This window comes from Protopterus annectens, chromosome 6.part0, assembly GCF_019279795.1.
Source record: "Protopterus annectens isolate FY-2018-M chromosome 6.part0, PAN1.0, whole genome shotgun sequence".
Classification (NCBI taxonomy): Eukaryota; Metazoa; Chordata; order Ceratodontiformes; family Protopteridae; genus Protopterus; species Protopterus annectens.
In genome coordinates this window covers 595,694,292-595,716,283 of record NC_056737.1, presented here as the reverse complement: position 1 = coordinate 595,716,283, position 21,992 = coordinate 595,694,292, and the positions used below count along the sequence as shown (strand labels likewise).

The 21,992-nt window shown below is 39.9% G+C and overlaps 1 protein-coding gene across 2 annotated transcripts in view; it reads left to right on the top strand.

The window, feature by feature from the left end:
- The window catches only part of FANCM (FA complementation group M), a 2,552,324-nt gene that overhangs the window by 1,753,892 nt on the left and 776,440 nt on the right, over positions 1–21,992 (top strand). The window lies entirely within an intron of this gene.

Below are 21,992 nucleotides of genomic sequence, written 5' to 3'. Positions count from 1 at the left end.
TTATATGTTCCTTCCTGTGAAGGAGGTATGGGCTTCTCCAAATTAACTACATGTACAGATCTGCAGTCATGGGACTGTATACATATCTGCTAACATTGTCAGATCCAAACATAGTGAAAGTTTTAAAGCATGAGGTGAAGTCATCTAAGATGACATCTTTGCTTAGTTTGTCAGAAGCATTTCAGAATAAAGCAAGAATGGAAATTAAACCAGAAGTGGACAAATATCAAACAGCAAGTGATTGTGCCAAAAAACAAAAGAATAAAAGGAAAAGCCTCAGACAAGAAGGAAAGAAAATTGGAAAGTCCTGAAATATAGTGGCAAGTATAGAGATCTTTTGGAAATAACCTCATGTTGACCAAGGTTTGTGGCAGGAATGGTTAAGGAGAGGTAAAATGAAACCAAAAGACAGGACAGTAAACTATGTAGACATTGGTTTACAAAGGCCAATAAAAACATGGGAAGAACAGACAAATGCTGATTCTGTAAACAAATGGAAGTAGTTGGACATCTCATTGCTGGGGTGTGATGCACTCATGTCAGAGGGTTTGTATACTAAATGGTATAATAATGTGGCAAGACTGTTGCATTGGGTATTTGTGTAAATACTACAACATAGAAGTAGCTGAGAAGTATTGAAAACATGAACCACAAAGTATTGTACAGAATGACGTTTATATTACATGGGATTCACACATTATCAACAGTTCAAAAATAGATGTAGGAAAACCAGATATAGAAGACCATGAAAAAAAGCCAAAAGTAGCATTGATCACTGAAATTGCTACATCCAGTGATTAGAGAGAGAGATAGAGAGAAAGTCATAAAGTATGAGGATTTGCAACTAGAAATGAGATTAAAAAGGTTTTACAATTATACGTAAATATGCTACCGGTACATGTAACCCATGTGAACTGCAGAAGGAGGCAATTCTGGGCACATTGTGAAAGCTGAGGAAAAGCACTCTTAGCTAACATCAAAGACTGAAGCAATACTAATTTTGTGAACTCTGATTGTAACCCGAGTAATGAATGAGGTCTGATTTCCATCTTGGCATTAGAAGCCCAAAACATTTGAAGAAATTAAAATAACTAAGACCTCTCAAAAGAGAGTCCAGTGGTCCAGCCACCTCCAAAAAGAGTCTGTAATGGTAAATCATTCTTGTAAGTGTGTATACACATCAAGTAACTTTTCTGTACAAGTTCTCATTTACATGCGGTATATGATCCATTTTAAGCATGACTTAGCAAGAACCACAGATACTCTTAAAATCTTAAGGGGAGCCTGCATCACAAATTTGAATCCTAGGTGGCAGCCCAAGCTAATATCAACAGTTTCTCCTTACAGTTGCTGTATAACAAGTTAGTTGGGACTGCCAGTATGGCTGGGTCAGACATCACTTTTCAATGTCAGACCTGGCTTGGACACTAACTTTGTGGACAATTTCAAGATGTCCTTCACTAATGCCTTTTCCCACTGGTCATCTTTGTTTGGGAACCATGCAAAAGAAGATGCAAAAGAGCCAGCAGCAATGGAGCGATGCATGCAGCTGTTAATTTTTCAGCTGCTTAGAGAACTTTTTCTCATAATCAAAAAAATTGTGTGAAACTTGTACTTCGTGGATGGTTAGCATCTGTCATTTAAGCATGATTTTCCTAGAAACCAAGATGGTCATAGTGTTCCCAGATAGGCACTGCCATAGATGAAGAGGTGGTTTGCAGAACCAAGGATTTTGCAATCCTCCCCAGGGGTTAACTACAGTGTGTTTTAAGATTTGCATGACTTACCTATTCTCAATGCAATCAAGGATAGATTTTTCCTTCACCTTCCTGTGTGGCAGTCCATCATGCAGGATAAGTGGATCAGGGAGATAGTATCCAGAGACTACTACAGCTCATTTGTATCTCTTCCAGATGTCCTACTTTGTCAGAAGGCAGAAGTTAGATCAGTGGTATAAAATAATCTAACAGAAAGAGCTGTCCAAAATGTTCCACTATAACAGACAAGAGTCCAGAGTCTGAGATTTGTTTTTTTTTTAATTCTTAAGAACGTTAAAGACCTCAGGACCATTTTAGACCTTAGCAGTGCAAATCTATATGTAAAAAAGAAGGGATTATGGATAATCTGTGTCGTCATTACTTCCTGCTTAGAGAAGGAGAAGACGGAATGTGCTTTCTGGACTTTCTGGAAGCCTACTTGATGTAAAGCTAGCCAAGGCATACAAGGATGTTTTTGAGTTTCATAGTGGGTGACAATTATTTTCCATTTGGTCTAATCACAGTCCTCCAGTTTGTTTACTAAAGGGATGACTGTCATTGCAACTCATCTCAAGCTGAAAGGGATGCATTTCCCTGACATGGATGAGTTGGCTTCTCTCAACATCCTTACTGAAATGGAATTGTTGAAAACAAGTGACTATCTTTAACAACTGTTCTGTTCCTTAGAAATGTCACACACTGTAAAGTCACAGATGGCATCCATCATAAGCACAGATTTTCATTGGCTGCTACCTGGACAACAAAGAATTGTATTACCGGTATTGCTCTAGACAGGATTTTGAAGGTCCAATCCAGCATTTACCTTGTTTTAACTACTCCTACAATGATGGCTGCATCCTGCTGCAGAGTTCTGTGTCTCACGGTAGCAGCTATTTTCTCAGTCCATTTACCAGATAAGTCCATCTACAATCCCTTTTCCTAGTTTTGCACATGGGGTCGAGGTGTCACTTCAACAGTGACAATCAACTAGCATCAAGGTTCATACCACTGGGTGGCTAGTCCTTTACAGTTTTTATTCTGTACCACACAATCACACTCACACCCATGGCCAAATTAGAGTGTCCAGTCCACCTACTGCATGTCTTTGGAATGTCGGAGGAAATTAGAGCACCCAGAGGAAATCCATGTGAACAGAGGGAGGACATGCAGACTGTACATAAAAAGCACCCCAGCTGATTGAACTGGAGAATCTCTTGCTGTGAAGCAACAGTGCTGTCTACTGCACCACTGTGCTGCCCCACTCTTCAGTGGACATTCAGGATTCAGTAATCTCAGAATGTAGACGTAACATCCCATCTAATAATATTTCATGGGTATGCCATTTTTTCCAGAAGGCTTTTGTAGGGTTGCCTGTCTATCCCCTCCTTCAAGTGTGATGGTCAGCACAGATATTTTGTCCCTTCAATGGGTGGATGTTGTTAGCAGTTAATCCAAGGTACTTGGTCACAGAAAGAGGCCCGTTTACACACTGGTGTACTGAAGATAGTCAGCTTTTTCTGGTACAAGGATAAAGCCCTAATTGTGGCCTTGGTGACTTGAATTCATTTAGCAGCTTGGGGATCTGATTGAGCTGCCAGGGAAGATGGACAATGACAGTCCTGGAAGGGATTATTTATTGAGCCCTGATAGGGACCTGAACTTGTAATTAACTCAAGTCCAGTAGTGCATGCTGGCTAAGGAGACATCCTTAGAAGCCAAGCCTCGTTTTCTGCTTAACTGCCAAGGGGGATGTCAGCATAGAAAGGGAGTGGGACATTAGGGAAAATTCCTGATGTACATCACAAGTGTGATGCTGCCAGCTTCCAACTGTTCTTTGACTACCTCAGCACTGTTCACCTCCCTTCCTACCCTACTTCTGACTGAATGAACTGAAAGTTATACTGGCAGCCTACCAATGTTCCTGTCTCCATTTCTTCAAACTAAGTGGCCCTACCCAGGGAGGTAGTACTGGACATGAAGCTTAAGAGCAATAGAAGTGGAAAGCAAGCAGCTGATAGTCAGCTGGGGATAGATGCAGGAAAGAAAAACAAAAAATGTATTGGAGATGAGGGCAGTCCTCCTTATGTTGCATGCTCCACGGGACCTTCTTCCACAGAGACCGATTTCTATACAGTGCAACAGTATGGTAGTGGATTGCTTTATCACCAAAAAGGATGGGTGGAACAGAACCCACTACTGTCCCATGTCTACAGACCCCAAGGTCATGAAAATGGGACAATTCAGTTAATTTCTTTATTCCTGGTTAAATCTGCTCTCTATTAGAGACCAGAACCAACTGATAAATGGAAGATTAAAATACTGTTTAAAATAGTATAAAAATCATAAGTCCACCATCAGAAACACACACTAATGCAGCTAAGCTTTCGGTTAAACAACCTTTTTCAATACTAGCATTGAGAAAGGTTGTTTAACCAAAAGCTTTGCTGCATTAAAGTGTGTTTCTGATGGTGGACTTGTGTAAATCTGGTATCTACCAGACAAGCTCAAGCAAAGTTTATCATAAGTGGTCTGTCCATTAATCAATGGTGGGTGGAGAAAACCTTACTGTAACTTCTCTACATTTTCAACCAGTGCCAAATGCAGCATCTACTACTACTTCATTTCCCCATGAAGGCAAACATCCTGGGAAGTTGTAACTCAGGAATGGTTTCTTTAATACTTTTCATTTTGTTTCACCTTGTAATGAAGTTTTTACAGAAGGCGAAACAGCACAAGGAATGGGTCATTCACATAAGCCGTACTGGTCCTGACAAGTATGATTCCCATGGTGTGGCATCATCTTTTAGGGAAGCCTCCCCCTCCTCTTCTCAGACTCCTAAAGGATATCTTATCCCATCTCTCTGGTAACCCCTTCCCAGATGTCCAGTTCCACAGAATAAACAACTTGGTTTCTCTAGTTCTGTTGATAGCTAGGGACAGTAGTTATCTTCTCAGAGCAGTCCAGATCCTTACACCTGCCCAAAAGCCTTTTACTAGAAGAATTTACAGAATGTTCCATTTCATAAAGATGTTTGCTTATGCACCAATCATTCTTTTATGCACAGAATAGCCATCAAAATTAATTTTAGTGTCTGCTAACATACCAGTATTTTTTCTGCATTCCTTGAGCAGAGGAGAATATTTGTTACACTATCTAAATGTGCACAATTAATTAAAATTTTATCTTGAGAGAATTAATGACATTGGAATGGATATTCAGCTCTTTTGTCTTTTTGCATTGTATGCAGAGCAGGTTTAGAACATGCCCAATGTTACCTTGACAAGGTGGCTTTCATTCTGTATTACTTTCCATTACTGTAAACCTAACAAAAATCTACCAAGTTCTGACCGTGTTCTCCCTAAGCTGTACACAGATGACGTGACCTCCCATACACATCAGTTATCTGGCTGTTTGCACCTTATTTACTTTTCAGTTTAGTATTGTTTTGTTTTTATTGCAACAGAATATGATATAAATCGCTCCCATTAATAAGCAACTCAGTAAATCCAGTACTTAGATATCAACTCTGAGTGTGCTGTGTAAGTGTGTGTGTGTGCGTGCTTGTATGTATATATATGTGTGTGTGTGTGTGTGTGTGTGTGTGTGTGTGTGTGTGTGTGTATATGTATGTATGTATGTGTATATATATATATATATATATATATATATATATATATATATATATATTTTTTTTTTTTTTTTTTTTTTAATGTGTTGAAGTAAATTGACTACATCATGCTTACATTTGGCTTAGCCCAGCAAAATGCATCAGTTTTGGCTTGTTCTTTCCAGGTCTCTGTTGATAGCCCATAAAAGACAGCATGGGAAATTCGGAGATCTGAACAAAATTTAGCCAAGTGGTTTCTATACTTTTTAGCAGCAAAATACAATGCACAATTACTTTGTAGGTGTTCTGGAAGAGTAGTGATTTTCGTAATTGCTTAAAAAAGGAAAAAAGAACTATGAAAAGTTGTCCACAGCTTATGATTTAACGATGCTTGGTTATTACACATCATAGACGGTTAGGCTTAGAATTAAGTACATCACTAAGTTTGCTTCCATGCACGGTGCAGGTTTTATCTTGTACTCTTGGAGTGTTTGAAATATAAATCATCTACTTGCTTTTTGAAGTGTATGTCCATTTTCACTTATTTCTTACAGAGGTTGCTTACAATGATACATAATATCTGTAGTCTAAACTATTCCTATCCAATTCTGAAACTGGATGTTGGAGCACATGTGATAGTAGCAAGGCATCAGTAAAATTTGTCATAACCATAGTTTATTTTGCTCTGTGCACATTCTGTTTAGTCCAGTTTAACATTATGTTAGACACACATTTTTTATTCATTGAAGTGCATGTGTTTTTGTGCTATAGATCTTGTTTAGAAAGTGCCATCTGTTGCACGATTTACTTGAAGCTTGAATTAGCAAAAATGTCAGAATAATTTGGAAGACTTAATACTGATTTCCATGCATTACGTGTTCAGTAGCTAGTCAATGCTCGTAGTATTACTGTAGTAGTATGATGAAAAATGTAAGCTTAGTTCCAAATACACAAGAGTGAGTAACCCATTACTTCCCAAGCTTTTTGTACTGCTGAATAGGGGACATCAAAACTATGAGCTGGTATATACTAACTGGCATGAAGTTGCTTTTTAGCATTGTTGTAGTTGGTGGTAATCTTACTGAAGATTGTAAAAGGCATGCATGAACATTGGTGCATTTTAGTATTATTTTAAATTATAGTTACTAGAATGTAAAGTTTCTATTTGTAAACCAGCCTAATCCCTGTAGAAAATGGCATTTAGTTGCCCCTTGTGTGTGTACTTGTATATGTAATGCAGCTTCTTTTAGATAGTGTGTGTGCAATGCAGCTTCTTTTAACTATGCAAAGATATGGCTTTGGAATATTTTTAACACCTTTATTAAATTCAAATATATTGAGCAATGACATGGGTTCACAAAACTATTAGACATTTTTTCATTTTCATGCATTTTATATATCTATATATATCTATATATATATATATATATATATATATATATATATATGTACAAATTCCAGTCTCTCGGAGCCAAATAGGACTTATAAAACTTAACGCTCTTTATTTGAAGAATCACGTTTTCGCTACCGCTATGCGGAAGCTTCCTCAGACAAATAATTTTACCAATAGAAGCATCACATTTTATAGCAATGTGCCGTGATGTCACTTCCTTTAACATTTAAACACCAAGATAATAAATAAAATAGTAAAATTTAAAAAGGCATTTTAACTAAGTGTCGCTCCATAATGCGTAACATATATTACATATCTACAATATCATATAGGTGTATATTGTAGTTACTAAATTCAATATTAATTATAATATTGAATTTAGTAACTACAATATACACCTATATGATATTGTAGATATGTAATATATGTTACGCATTATGGAGCGACACTTAGTTAAAATGCCTTTTTAAATTTTACTATTTTATTTATTATCTTGGTGTTTAAATGTTAAAGGAAGTGACATCACGGCACATTGCTATAAAATGTGATGCTTCTATTGGTAAAATTATTTGTCTGAGGAAGCTTCCGCATAGCGGTAGCGAAAACGTGATTCTTCAAATAAAGAGCGTTAAGTTTTATAAGTCCTATTTGGCTCCGAGAGACTGGAATGTGTCTGTTTTTTTGTTTTTCTACACTTCTCTTCATATATATATATATATGTACATTTTCTTTTTAACACTTGTCATTCACTCCAGCATTACATAAATTGCTCATATCCTGCCTACTCTGAAATTTAACTCATCCTCCTGAATATTAATGTGCATATGTTGTTTACAGATTTCATTTATCTCTCTGTTGTTTGTTCCTTCTTTTTTCTAAAGATCCCACTTGAAATTATTTTAATTCATTTACAACACTCAATATTTCAGTTATGGTTGATTTCCATTTCTAGTAATCACTTTTTTGGCAGCCATTAATAATAAATTTAGTAAGAACATACCAATGTCTAGTAGGCAATTCAGTTTCTATATTATAGGTCCAGCGAATCTTTTCCTTAATTACAATAATTTGATCCTCTAACATTTCTGACAGTGCCCTGCAGGGAATTTTTCAAGTCGGACAGCTTGTTACATCCTCCCAACCCCAAAAATGTTCCTAGTACCCCTTTCTTTCCCATCACACATCCAACATTTACTATCTACCTGATGAAAAATTCTCTGAAGTCTACTTGGGGTACAAAAATACCAATGCAAACACTTCCATGCAAACATCCTAAACCGTCTAGACTTTGTGGTATACTTGTGAGACAGACAAATGTCCTCTCACTGTTCCTTTGTATATTGCCTTTCCATTTTTGCTTTGTAGCCCTTTCTAATGCCTTCTGATTGAGATTTATAGTTATATATTATTTTATATGCCTGCTAATCCTCCCCTTTTTAATAGTAGCTTCTGTTCTAGACTCATCTTAAAACTCAGCAATAACCAATCGTTCATGTCACATTTCCTTAACCCTTTCTCTCTACCTATATTCTATTATCAGTTCCTAGGGAAGGCAGTTTCCAATCCACAGCCAAACTTCTGCTTGGCCTCAATCCACTTATTACCTTCCCTAGTTATTTGATCCCAATAACTTGGATCCTTCGCTAATTTATTTCCAATACAATCCATCTCACTCTTGCATTTTTTCTTTTTCCTTACGTGTGATTATCCATATTGGTAAAATCTCATGTTTCTATTCCCATGTTGATTTGCTGCTACTTTATAAATACAATGCTTTTATATGGTGGTTATTCTCCTTGAGGGCCTGCATCAGAAATCTTACTCTGTCCTTAATTTGTGAACTGCCCCCAATTATTTCAATGTAATTTCTTTCCACTTTGATTTGTAATCTTCTACTTGTGCTGTGTATATGAGCCTTAACTGTATAGCTCTAAAGTTTCTATTCAAACGTGCTAATTCTAAACCACCTTGTTCTGTGGAGTGAACAAGCTTATCCCACATAATTTTTGCTGTATTTCCTTCCCAGATATTTTTTTTTCAATTTTTAATTATGGTCCAGAACGTATCCTCTTGTTGATAAAATTATGTCTGACCTGTATATAATACTAAAGGGACTAGAAACATTTTCACTGCTTGTACCATACTATCCGTGTTCATAGTCAAGAACTTCCTTCTCAATTTTTGCATTATCTTTTCTTTAGCATCTTCCCACATATTCTTAGCTGCCATAACATTTATTTTGTTCATGTAAGTATGGGTATTGCTAAACAATTCCATGTGTTGGAACATAATTTACTGATGTAGCCTTTATTTTATCTTCTTTTATTCTATATCCTAAAAAAATTGAAACTGTCCCAAAATGTTCTACAACAAGCTGAAATGTTATTTTCTGAATTTATCTAGTACAAAACAGTATCATCTGCTAATAAGAATATTTTTTTTTGATTACCATACCAGTTATATCCTTGAATTTGTGAGTCCCTGGTTTTCTTTGCCAATTGCTCCAAGCATAAATCAAATAAAGGTGAAAATGTGCACGTCTGCCTTTTTTCTCTGTTCATACACCACTTGTTGTCAGAGAGGAACCCTTCCATCTTAAATCTTGCCTTTGATCCTTCGTACATCTTCCCAATTAACCCTTTTATTCTGTCAGGGAATGCAAATGCTAACATTGCCCTAATCATAAAATCCATATGACTTTATTGAATGCCTTCTCTTTATCAAGACCCACCAGCATTAGTGGTATCTTTTTATGCCCTACTTCCTTCTGGATCATTATTGTTCTGCTAATGTTGGAAATGCTTGCTTCACCTCCACAAACACTTAGCCATTCTGTTAGTATAGATGTAAGAAATTTATAATCATGACGTTTGGTGTGATGGGTCTTCCTCCCCAGATGCTAGCACGGTCTGTATTTGAAATATTGTTAAACAAAACCTTCCAGGTCTGTATCACTTTCTTCCTAACTTTCAAACTTCCACAGGACTACTATTTGTTCCTGGAGACTTCCCTGTTGATTGTTTATACATCACTGTTTTTGTCTCATTCACTCCTATCTTAACTATTAATTCCTGAGCCTCATTTTCCTCTAACCTTGGAATTAAATCTTCCATAAATGTTTCCATTTGTGCCTTTTCTTGGTTTCCCTCATTCCTGTACATATACAGATTTTTATATAATTTCTTAAATATCTCCAATACCTCTGTGGGGTCCGTGAATGTTTTTCTTGTCGTAGGGTTCCTAAGTTTGGCAACTACATTTTTATTTTCTGTTGCTTAAGTCATTGTGCTAATAGTGTTTGCACTCTGTAGTTATCAAAAAATGTGCTTAAGTGAGAAAGATAGGACTTCCAAGATGGCTGCACACTGATCAGCAGCTTAATTTCAGCTCTCCCAATGTCAAATAAGAAACTGAGAAATAAGAGCTAGTAATTCTGCCATCTTGAGTAAAATTCAGTTACTGGTTAATATTCCAGCAAAGAAGAAATTTAGAGAGCCTTAAAGAAAATCAATTAGAAAAGGTGAAGAGAAAACACTGACTGGAAAGAATCTTGTAGCTGTTCAACAAAATGCAGTACAAGCTTCAGCTTTTGTACAGCAGATGGCTTCCAGAAATTTAGAGGAAAAAATAAATCCGATCTACTCAGAGGTGATTAAAATAAGTAAAATGATGGAGTATATCAACTCAGATAGAAAAATGATGGAAAATAGAAGATGTTTTAATTAGCTGTTCAGATGAACTGATAAAACTGCAAAAATCAGAGACTGAAATGAAGAGAAGGCTGGCTGAGTATGAGAGTTCCCAAGAAGAGCTGTTTCAAAAAAATGGTAGAGTTAGAACATATAGAATGCAGAGATGACCTGAGATTTTTCTGCTAAATAGACTATTTTAATGTTATGAAAGCACAAATAAGCAACTGGACTGGTATTCAACATCAGGATTTGTTAATTGAAAGGGCACACCAAGTGTACTTTCCAAACCTGGCCATGAAAAAGCAGTCAAAATCTGTATTAGTAAAGATGCAGTCGTACAAGCAGAAAGAGTTGATCCTGACAAAACTGTAGCAGAAAGGAAAAGTATTAAAAGTTAGGATAGTAGAATGTTTGTATAAAATGAATATTCACTGTACACCAGGCAGAAGAGAAGCAAATTTATCCCAGCAATCAGGGAATATAGAGAAGCATGTGTTCAAGCTGCTGTATTTGGCTGTCTTAGGAATATTCTTTTCCTAGAGGATCAAAAACATTTTTTGATGCAGAACAGGCTAAGGAAGAGATACAAAAGTTTGTCCATCAGACAGAAGGGAGCTCTCCTCCTTATTCTTCTTACAATAAAGCTCATAGGGAGACTTTGCCAGTGAAACTCTTTTCAATATTCCGGAGTCAAATACATGACAGACAGAAAAAAAGTACAGGAGTTGGCTAACCAGAGTTTGGTGTTGGGAGGTGGAGATGAACAAGAAGATAGCCAGCAACAGTGAAATTAGTCACATTTGTGAAGTATGACTTTGCAAGAAAAAGTGGTTGAGAATGATTAGACTTTTGTTGACTTGTGGGTGGACTATAAAGCACATACCCTACTTTATCATTAATGTTTAGAAGGACACTAAACAGAAAGAAAAATAACTGCAAGTAAAACAAATTATTAATAGTATTTGTATAAAACATTTCATGATATAGCAAAAGTCATGATATAAACTGCATGATGTTAAGTTGTCTATCTCGCCTTCATTCTTGCTGGATGGGTTCAGAGCCGAACCTCGGCTCCGACTCGGCCACTCTAAAAGCTCGAGAGTTAGTTCCACCGGCTCGAGGCTCCCCTTTTATCCCACAATGCTAGGCGGTAATACCTCAGATCTCGTTTGCCGCTACAGCGTTCGAGGTGTGTTGTTCCAACCGGCTTCAGGTTAGTTTGTTTAGAGCAATCTAAAACTTATTTAAAACCCCTTTAACTTAGTTTTTCTTTATATTTCCCAAAGTTAAATAGTTTTCTATCCATTCCCTCCAGTTTCTCCACCCTTTTTACTTCAAGAACTTAGGAGTTCTTTCCTTAGGCCTTCGGGCCCTTCCCTCCCCTTACTAGTAGTGGAGTGTATGTGTGTTTTTTTGTAGGGATCTAAAAACTAATTAATAACTAATTTTTTACTCAATTAGTTTAATTTAATGTTTTGGATAGTGTAATCGGTGTGTTTGTGTCTGTGTGGGTGATTACACTTTATATCTTTAGTAATGTCTAAAGAATCAAAGGTCTCAGGCTTTTAAGAAGTGTGACTCGTGCTGTCAGAAGATGTCTCTGACAGACGGTCACACTTCTTGCGTGTACTGCCTGGGACCTTTGCACCTGCAGGACTCTTGTGCTGTTTGCCATGGCTTCAGCCCTAGAGTCCTGCAGGAAAGAAAAAATAAGCTTATCTTACGAGGCTTATTGAAGCCTGAGGGTCCCCCGACTCTATCTTCGGGCAAACCCTCCAAGCCTACCAGGTCGTCGGCTACAGCTTCTGAGTCGTCACCTGGGGCTTCAAAGACTGTTCCAGCATCGGCTCCGGCCGGAGCCGATGGGACTCGAACACGTATTTCTTCTGTTTCCTCGGCTCCGGCCGGAGCCGAGGTATTAGACATCACTGAGTCGGCTCCGATAAGGTTATCGGAACCAACAACTAGGAAAAGGTCTAGGTCACCGTCTCTTGGCTCCGTTCATTCGGCTCCAGCATCTCCCTTGCTGTCTGAACGGAGCCATAGGTCTCACTCTTCTAGGTCATCGAGACTTTCAGATCATGACCTTCAGAGGGTGGTGAGTCGACTTCTTAAGTCCGAGGCACTGGCCCAAATGCTTCAGAGCCCGACTCATCAGTCGATGGTTAACCCTATTACTCAAAATGTTCCTCCTCCGACTCCTTTGAATTCGGAGCCGGGGCATTTTGGACCCGAGACTGTGGCAGCGTCGGAGCCGATACAATTGTCTTCGGCGCCGTCGTCTGCTCCGATTTCTTCATTGGAGGAATCTCGGCGCTGGACTTCCCTCGTCGGCTCCGAGGGGGTGAGTGGCATCGGACCCTTGTCCGACCCCACTCTCCCTCTCGGTGCTTCAGCGTTGGTGAGTTCGGCTCCGACATCGGCCTCGGAGCCATCACTGCCGGTGCCGGGGGAGGTTTTCAGCTTTTCGGAGCGGAGACCTCTGGCTCTGCCTGACAGGGGTGCCTTCGAGGTCATGCGGAGTGTGTTAGAACCTGGTTCAACTCCACAGTCGGCTCCATCCGCCCTTCCCTCCACGGTGTCTCAGGTAATTTCTACTCACTAGGATCCGGAATCTACTCCAAATTCTTTTTGGTTCCAAAGAAAACAGGGGACTGGAGACCCATTTTGGATCTCAGCAACTTGAACAAGTCTGTCAAGGAAACATAATTTCGGATGGTCACGCTGCAGTCCATCCTACCCCTATTGGGGAAGGACAACTGGATGTGCTCTATAGACCTCCAGGATGCGTACTATTATATAAAAATGAACAGACGCTCCAGGAGATTTCTCCGCTTCAGGTTTGGAACCAGTCATTTTCAATTCAGAGCCCTGCCCTTTGGACTCACCACAGCCCCCCGGGTGTTTACCAAATGCATGGCAGTAGTCGCCTCTCATCTGAGACGTCAAGGATTCCAGGTGTTTCCATACTTAGACGACTGGCTCCTTACAGCCCCCACCAAGCATCTTCTGCTACTTGCCAGGGACTACACTTTTCACACATGTCGAAAGCTATGTATCTCAATAAATTGCAAAAAGTCTGTTTTGTCGCCTTGTCGTGCTATTACCTTCATAGGCGCAAATCTGGACACAGTCAGCATGTCAGCCAGACTCACAGACCAGAGGATAGCAGACATACACAAACAAGTCTCTCTTCTCCTCCACAACAACAAAATCAAAGCCCAACTGGCCCTGAAGGTACTGGGGATAATGGCGGCTGCTATCCCTCTTCTTCTATTAGCCAGATTTCACATGAGAATCTTACAATGGATGCTCTTCACACAATGGTCATACCAACAACTTCCGATGTCCCACACCATTGTGATAACTCAATCATGCAGGAATCACCTTTCTTGGTGGATTACATCCCCCCAGCTCTTCTTAGGAAGACCCTTTGTTCCTCCCCCTCCGGTTGCTACTCTGACAACGGACGCCTCCCTGATCGGGTGGGGGGGGCATTATCAGGGCAGGACGGTCCAGGGCATATGGCAACCTTACGAACGCCACTTGCATATAAATGTTCTAGAGATGAGAGCAGTGCTTTTAGCGTTGCAGGCCCTTCAAGACTCTCTTCCGATAGGAACGATAGCAGTTCAGACAGACAACATGTCTGTAGTGTGGTACATCAACAAACAAGGCGGAACCAGATCCTATCCCCTATGTCGAGAGGCACTCAGACTGTGGCAATGGGCGATTTCTTCTCAGCGGTTTCTGATAGCAACGCACATTCCCGGGAAGTCCAATGTCATTGCGGACAAATTGAGCAGAGCTATTCTCATGCCTCATGAGTGGTCTCTGAAAAATTCAGTATTGGAGAAAGTTTTTCTAAAGTGGGGCCAGCCTTGCTACTCCCCAAAACAGCAAGTGCGAAAATTATTGCACTGTCTTTCCCCAACCAGGCCATCCCAGCAGAGACGCTCTAGTCCAAGATTGGCCCCGAGGACTTCTGTATGCCTTTCCTCCCTTCCCACTGATTTCTCAATTGATATAGAAAGCTATCGCTCAGAAAGCTTCCATGATCCTCATTGCTCCATACTGGCCTCGACAGGTTTGGTTCCCATTTCTACACCGTTTTCTGTTGGAGCAACCCTGGCATCTGGACCCAGTTCCAGATCTTTTGACCCATCAGTCGGGTCAGTTACATCGCTCCCTCCCCTCTCTGAACCTCACTGCATGGTTCCTCCAATTCCAACCCTAGCCAGGCTTCCTCTAATATCTCACTCAGTTCGAGATATTTTAATAGCTTCTCATAAAACCTCCACTCGGAAGATTTATCTTAGTAAGTGGAAACGTTTTTCCTATTGGGCGCAGGGAAGGGACATAGACCCGTTCACTGCTTCTATTCAATCAGTCCTTGATTTCTTAGCCGAACTTTTCCACTCAGGTTCGTCTCCTTCTACACTTAAGGTCCAATTGGCAGCTATATCTAACTTTCATGTTGGAATCTCAGAGTCTGCCATCATGTCTCACAAACTTTGCAAAGCCTTTTTGAAGGGAGTTTTTCTTCTCAGGCCTCCTATTAGAAATCCTCCTCCTTCTTGGGACCTTAACTTGGTTCTGACATCTTTGATTCTTCCCCCTTTTGAACCTGCGGCTTCATGTTCGATGAAATTGCTATCCTGGAAAACACTCTTTTTGGTAGCCATTACTTCGGCTAGAAGAGTCTCTGAACTTCATGCACTCTGTAGTCGATCCCCTTACCTTTTGTTTCATAAGGATAGGGTATCCTTACGTACCAGCCCATCCTTCTTACCCAAAGTAGCCTCTCCGGCAAACCTAAATCAAACCATTAACCTTCCTGTGTTCTTTCCTAACTATTCCAACAGGTCAGAACAAAAATTACATTGGCTAGATGTTCATCGACAATTAAGGTATTACTTAGACAGGACCAAACAAATCAGAAAGTCTGATCAACTTTTTGTTTCTTATGCAGAAGGCAGAAAGGGCCTTCCAGTTTTGAAAGTATCTCTCTCCAGATGACTTACTTCTTTGTTTTCTTTTGTATATGAGATCAGGCATCAACAGTTACCAAACAAACCTAGGGCTCATTCAACTAGAGCTTTGGCTACTTCCATAGCTTTCCAAGACAGGCTGCCTGTTGACACGATTTGTGCTGCAGCTACTTGGGCTACTCCTCATACTTTCATTTCTCACTATAAGTTGGATTTAGCTTCTAGACACAGAGCCAACTTTGGTTCCACTGTACTCAAGAGTCTGTTCCGATAGGCCACCCGGGACAAGGTGCTAGGGACGCGGTCCCATCCAGCAAGAATGAAGGCGAGATAGACAACTTAACATATAGAAGTTATGTACCTACCATAACGTTCCATGTTAGTTGTCGTCTTCTCGCCTTCTTTCTTGCATCCCACCCTCCTTCCCCTTAGCCTGGACAGACCTAGAGGAGTTTGATTGTGACCTTTTTTTCTTACCACCTCTATTTGTATATATGTATATACTGTAATATATATATATTCCCTCGTCAGGTTTTAGGTCACCTTCTTTCTGTCACTCTATAGAGGTGGGTTACCCCCTTTCCAGTTTTCTGGATTTTTCCTAGCTGGGCCTAGCTTACAAACAAGATCTGAGGTATTACCGCCTAGCATTGTGGGATAAAAGGGGAGCCTCGAGCCAGTGGAACTAACTCTCGAGCTTTTAGAGTGGCCGAGTCGGAGCCGAGGTTCGGCTCCGAACCCATCCAGCAAGAAAGAAGGCGAGAAGAAGACAACTAACATGGAACGTTATGGTAGGTACATAACTTCTATTTATATAGTAAAGTAGTTTTATGCAATATGTACTCAGGTATTTTAAATGTGGGGATGGTACAAGTTTTTTCAGTGATTGTGGTATGTGATAAAGATATTAAAGTATACAAGTATTTTTGGTTGTAAGAAATATAAGTTTATAATGTAAAGAAAGAGGAAAGGCTGGATAAAAGCAGGTTTAAGTTAACATGATGTGATCTTGGGCAGTGGGAGTGGAGTGTAAAAGTACACTAATTATATTATATGTAGAGCTGAGATGTCTCTTATTTTTGCAAAGGTGAATGTCCGGATTAATTGATTTATTACATATACCATAAGTTTTATTACAAACAGGAATTGCAATATGAAGTGAGGTATTAGACTATCTAAAATGTATCTAAATATTAAATGATTGCCATACAACTTGCACTAATTCTTAACCAATGTTTTTATATTATGTCTCCTCCTCATCTTCTGGCTGTTCCTGTTAGGGGTCGCCACAGCAGATCATCTGTTTCCATTTCTTCCTGTCCTCTGCATCTTGCTCTGTCACACCAACCACTTGCATGTCCTCTCTCACCACATCCATAAACCTTATCTTAGGCCTTCCACTTTTCCTGCTACCTGGAAGCTTCATCCTTAGCATCTTTTTCCCAATATACTCAGCATCCCTCCTCAGCACATGTCCAAACCAATGTAATCTTGCCTCTCTGGCTTTGTCTCCAAACCTCCCAACCTGGGCTGACCCTCTAATATACTTAGTCCTAATCCTGTCAACCCTCATCACACCCAGTGCAAATCTTAACATCTTTAACTCTGCCACATCCAGCTTTAACTCCTGCCTTTTTTGTCAGTGCCACTGTCTCCAGCCCATATAACATACTTGGTCTGACTACCATCTTGTAGACCTTCCCTTTCACTCTTACTGGTACTCGTCTGTCACAAATCACTCCTGACACTCTTCTCCACCCACTCCATCTTGCCTGTACTCTCTTCACCTCTCTTTCACACTTACCATTACTCTGAACTATTGATCCCAAGTATTTAAACTCATCCACCTTCGCCACCTCTACTCCTTGCATCCTCACCATTCCACTATCCTCCCTCTCATTCACACATATATATTCTGTGTTAGTCCTGCTTACCTTCATTCCTCTTTTCTCTAGAGCATATCTCCATCTCTCCAGGGTCTTCTCCACCTGTTCCCTACTCTCACTACAGATCACAATGTCATCTGCAAACATCATAGTCCAAGGGGACTCCTGGCTGATCTTGTCTGTCAACCTGTCCATCACTATTGCAAATAAAAAAGGGCTCAGAGCTGATCCTTGATGTAATCCCACCTCCACTTTAAACACATCTGTCACTCCCACCGCAGACCTCACCCCTCTCACACTACCCTCGTTCATATCCTGTACCACTCTTACATACTTCTCTGACACTCCAAACTTTCTCATACAGTACCACAACTCCTCCCTAGGCAACATGTCATATGCTTTCTCTAATTTGTTATAATTATTTAAACTGCAGATGTTTTTGTTTTATTTTTGAAGACTGTAAAATTATTGTTCTTAAAATGTTTTGTAATAATTTGGAGCTTTTCTCCCTGGGCCTCTGCAGAAAACGGTCTTCTACCCGTTCAGATTATCCAGGTAATCAAATGTCAATCAATCTGTCCAGTCTTGGAGGGGAGCAGAGATAAGAAATGAACAGACACTAGTCAGTGTAAGTTGCAGCACAGGCTGTAACATGAACTTTAGCATGGGTAAGCTTAATTTTAGGTTAAGTAATGTCTGTGATTACAGCTGTCTATTTGGGGCAATTCCTCCTATCTAGAAGGCTAAACTTCATTTTTTGAAGGTGTACATAGTTGTGTGTGTTTTTCTAAGGTAACAAATTATGGATGTGTTCTGATAATATAACAAAATGAGGATTTCTGAAGAAATCTATGAAAATGTTTGGTATGGAAGACCTGAATTCAGTAGTAGGAACTTAAGAGAATTTACATATTTCTCCCCAAGGTACAATAACTGTTGTAGACTAGATAGAAGTTACATTTCACAGGAACATGTGCATTTGATTGAAAGCTTTGACACATGTCCAATAGGTATTTCAGATCAAGCACCAATAAAAACTAAGATAAAAATATAGGGTAATTAAGTAAAAATGAGACACTGGTGCTTTCCCACCTACCTGTTAAGAGGTTTCTTCTTTAGTTATAGTTAGTGAGGGAAATAAAATAAAACAAAGTTTAAAAATATGGTAGAAATAAAATATAATTATATAGTTAAGAAGTATTAGGAATTTTTAGAGGTTTTACTAAGATTAAAGTATTGCAGAATAAGGAGAATCTCTCAGAACAAGGAGGCACAGTGGCAGAGTGCTACAGAGAAAATAAGGGAGTATGTGGCTAATATGCATGAGTTTAGAAAAACTGTTGTTAAGCAACTATTTTGATAACCCCAAAACACAAAAACATTTAGCACAATGACAAAGGCAACAAAGTAGAAAGGGTCGTCACCGAACCTAGGGAGCCTGTAACAAGTAAAATAACCAGAGATCCTATACAGGTAATACAGATAATTTGGAAATTTTATGAAAATTAGTATAAAGCAGAGAAATGCGGAAATCAAGAATAAACACAAATGGAAATGTTTATGGATGGCTTAAGTATGCTAAGGTTAGATGTAGATGAGGTTTAACAATAACAGTTGATACAAAGGAGGCGAAATAAAAACTGATGTATAATCAATCTGCAGGTAAGTCTTTAGGAAGAGATGGTGTTCCTGTGAACACTGAAACATTTGGATGGAAGAAAGTGATGATTTGCAATGTTTTGTTTAATATTTTAAAAGGAGGGGATGTACCAACCTCTTGGAAGAAAGCTGTGGTAGCTGTAATACCTAAAGACAGTAAAGACCCCCTCATACCCAGCATTATATAGACCTATTTACATTTTAAACCATGCTTATATATGCTGTCTGATTATGTAATACAGGCAGATAGCCTAATCTTGAGCAGCATTCTACCCACGCCAAGGATGATGCCATAATGCAAAGAAAAATGATTCACTTTAAAAATTGGCTTAAATTTTGGTGTCAGTCCAAGGGGATCCAATATCTGTCAGCCTACGAGGACATGGTCGACAGACCACGCTGCTTTGCCAGAAATAGTCGGGACCAGTTTTCTGTAGGCTTTTGGATACTGGCAAAAACATTAGCCACCCCTGTTGTGCCTGTTTTAGGCAGTGTTAAAATAACCAACCTCCCAACATAATAAAATCTTTTCTAGATAAACTCAAGGGACAGCTGCTGAATTCTAGAAGTCTAAACAAGAAACGGCACACCCCAAAAGCACTGCTCAGCTTGGATGATGCTGACGTCTATGCAGTCACTGAAACATGGTTCAAAGCTGTGGAAGCGACCCTGGCCGTGCAAAGCTACAATGCCTTCCATACTTTCAGACCATAAACTAAACAAGAAGGAACCAGAGGTGGAGGTATATCCATCTTCATGAAGGATAAGTACACATCGAGACTGGTCAGATAGTATGACTTTCTTGAGCTATTCCATGTCCAGTTAATCACAGGCAAAGCACCCCTATCACATCATTCCTAGCTATAGGGCCCTCACCATGAAACAGGAAAAGCATACCATGTTCTTGGACTTACTGGAGTCACTTACCATGCAGCTCAACATATTACTCGTGGGTGACATTAACTATCATACCACTGAGTGGGGAACCTTCATGACCACAAATATGCAGGCTCAGAGGTTATTGGACTTTGTCAGTACTAATGCTCTGTAACAGCTGGTCAGCACACCAAAGAGGGGCACAACTATCCTGGACATAGTACTCACTAACATGGAGAGCACTACACCCCCCCCCCCCCATGTGATGTCCTCCTTGGTAAGATCGGACCATAAATCAGTCTGTCTGTTGAAATAAGGCCAGATACCCCATTAAGCTCATAAACGCTTAAGAACTTTTCCAAGACAAATTACATCCTATTAAGTGATGGCATAAGAAACTTCAAAGCTACCATAAACCCTGAAAACACGGACTCCTATGCTGAAGTGGACACTAATGCCCTATATAACCACTTAAGCAATTGTATAGAATTGGCTGTACTGGACTGGATTAAAACCAGGTCTTGCAGAAAAAAACAAGCCACCCTGGGGGACCCCTGGAATAAATAGGCTGTACAACAAAAGAAAGAAACTAATTTCCAAAGATAAGCAGGAACTTACTCAGCAAATGAAATCCCTCACTAGTCTAAACAAACAAATTCTAGAGCTTGTGAAGTCCTCCAAAGCAAATTACAAAGCAAAAATAGCGCCTCTAATTAAGGATAATCACAAGGCATTTTTTTTAACAGTACCTGAAATCTTTAGGGGAATACCCAGCTATGCACAGAGCTAGTTGTGGATAGCACCAGCCATACTCAACTGGAGGAAATTCCCAACCTGCTAGCTGACAGATTTGGATCAACCTTCACCACCATGTAGCCACCGGTCATACCCCAAAGTATACTTGCTACCATTCCTCAGCCTACTATATCAAGAGAGCAGGTAATCTGTGTCCTCTCTAAGGCCAAAAATATGACATCAATAGGACCATATAACATCCCAGATTACCTTTTAAGCAACTTAAAACATGATTTAGCAGGCCCACTTGGATCCTTATTCAACCACAGCCTTTTGACAGGATATGTACCAGCAGAAAGGAGGATGGCAGCAGTCATCCCTCTGCTGAAAGGGGGACCATCTACCGACCCAGGAAATTATAAACCCATAAGCCTGACTAGCCTTATCTGCAAGGCCATGGAAAGAATCATAATGGACCTTATCAACAAGGACGTATGTGACCACCACACTCTGGACACAACCCAGTTTGGATTTGTTAAGGGTAGATAGGTTCATAGGTTCATACTAGGCTATCTGCCCAAGGGCATTTATAAGCCTAGCCCATAGTTATGTGGCTTTCGCCACCCCTTTAGTTTGAATAAAAACTATGCCTATCATTTTTCTGTGCCTCTGTCAAGCAGTGACACTGAAGTAATCCCTGGGGTATATCTGCGATCTCCCATCCATTGGTCAAGATTCCTCTTGAACAAGGCCAGCGAGGTGCTCTGCCTCACATGTACCGGGATTTTGTTCCACAGCATAGGGAGTCTCTGGGTGATGAATCTGTCCCTCCAGCACGTTCTATTTATAACCGTGTCAAGGTTTAAGTCTCCGCCCTTGTGGTTCTGAGGGATCTAGATTTTTGAGGTGAAGCATATTCATCAAATCTGGGTTTGACATGGCCTTATATGTCAGGCACAGGTCACCTCTGAGCAAGCGGTATGAGACTGAATAAAGCTGGAGTTCTTTCAGTCGGGCAGCATAAGACATATTTTTGAGACCCTTTATCCTTTTGGTGAGGAACTTTTGGGGCCTTTCAAGCTGCATCAGGTGTCTGGTCAGATACATTCGAACGGGCATTGTACTCAATCATAGGTCTAATGAGTGATGAGTACAGGGGACGATGACCTCCCTTGATCTAGATGTGAATCCCTTCATGATCAGGTGGGCGATATAGAAGGTTTTCCTAACTACTTTAGCAACATGAGTGTCAAACGAAGACTACTGTCAACTTGGGTCCCCAGATCCCTGATGACTTTTTCTGTGCTCAGTGGATTGTCACCTATATGGTAGCTAGGGGTAACCTTGTTTTTCCCGAAGGGTATGACTATGCATTTTTGGCGTTTAACTTCAGGC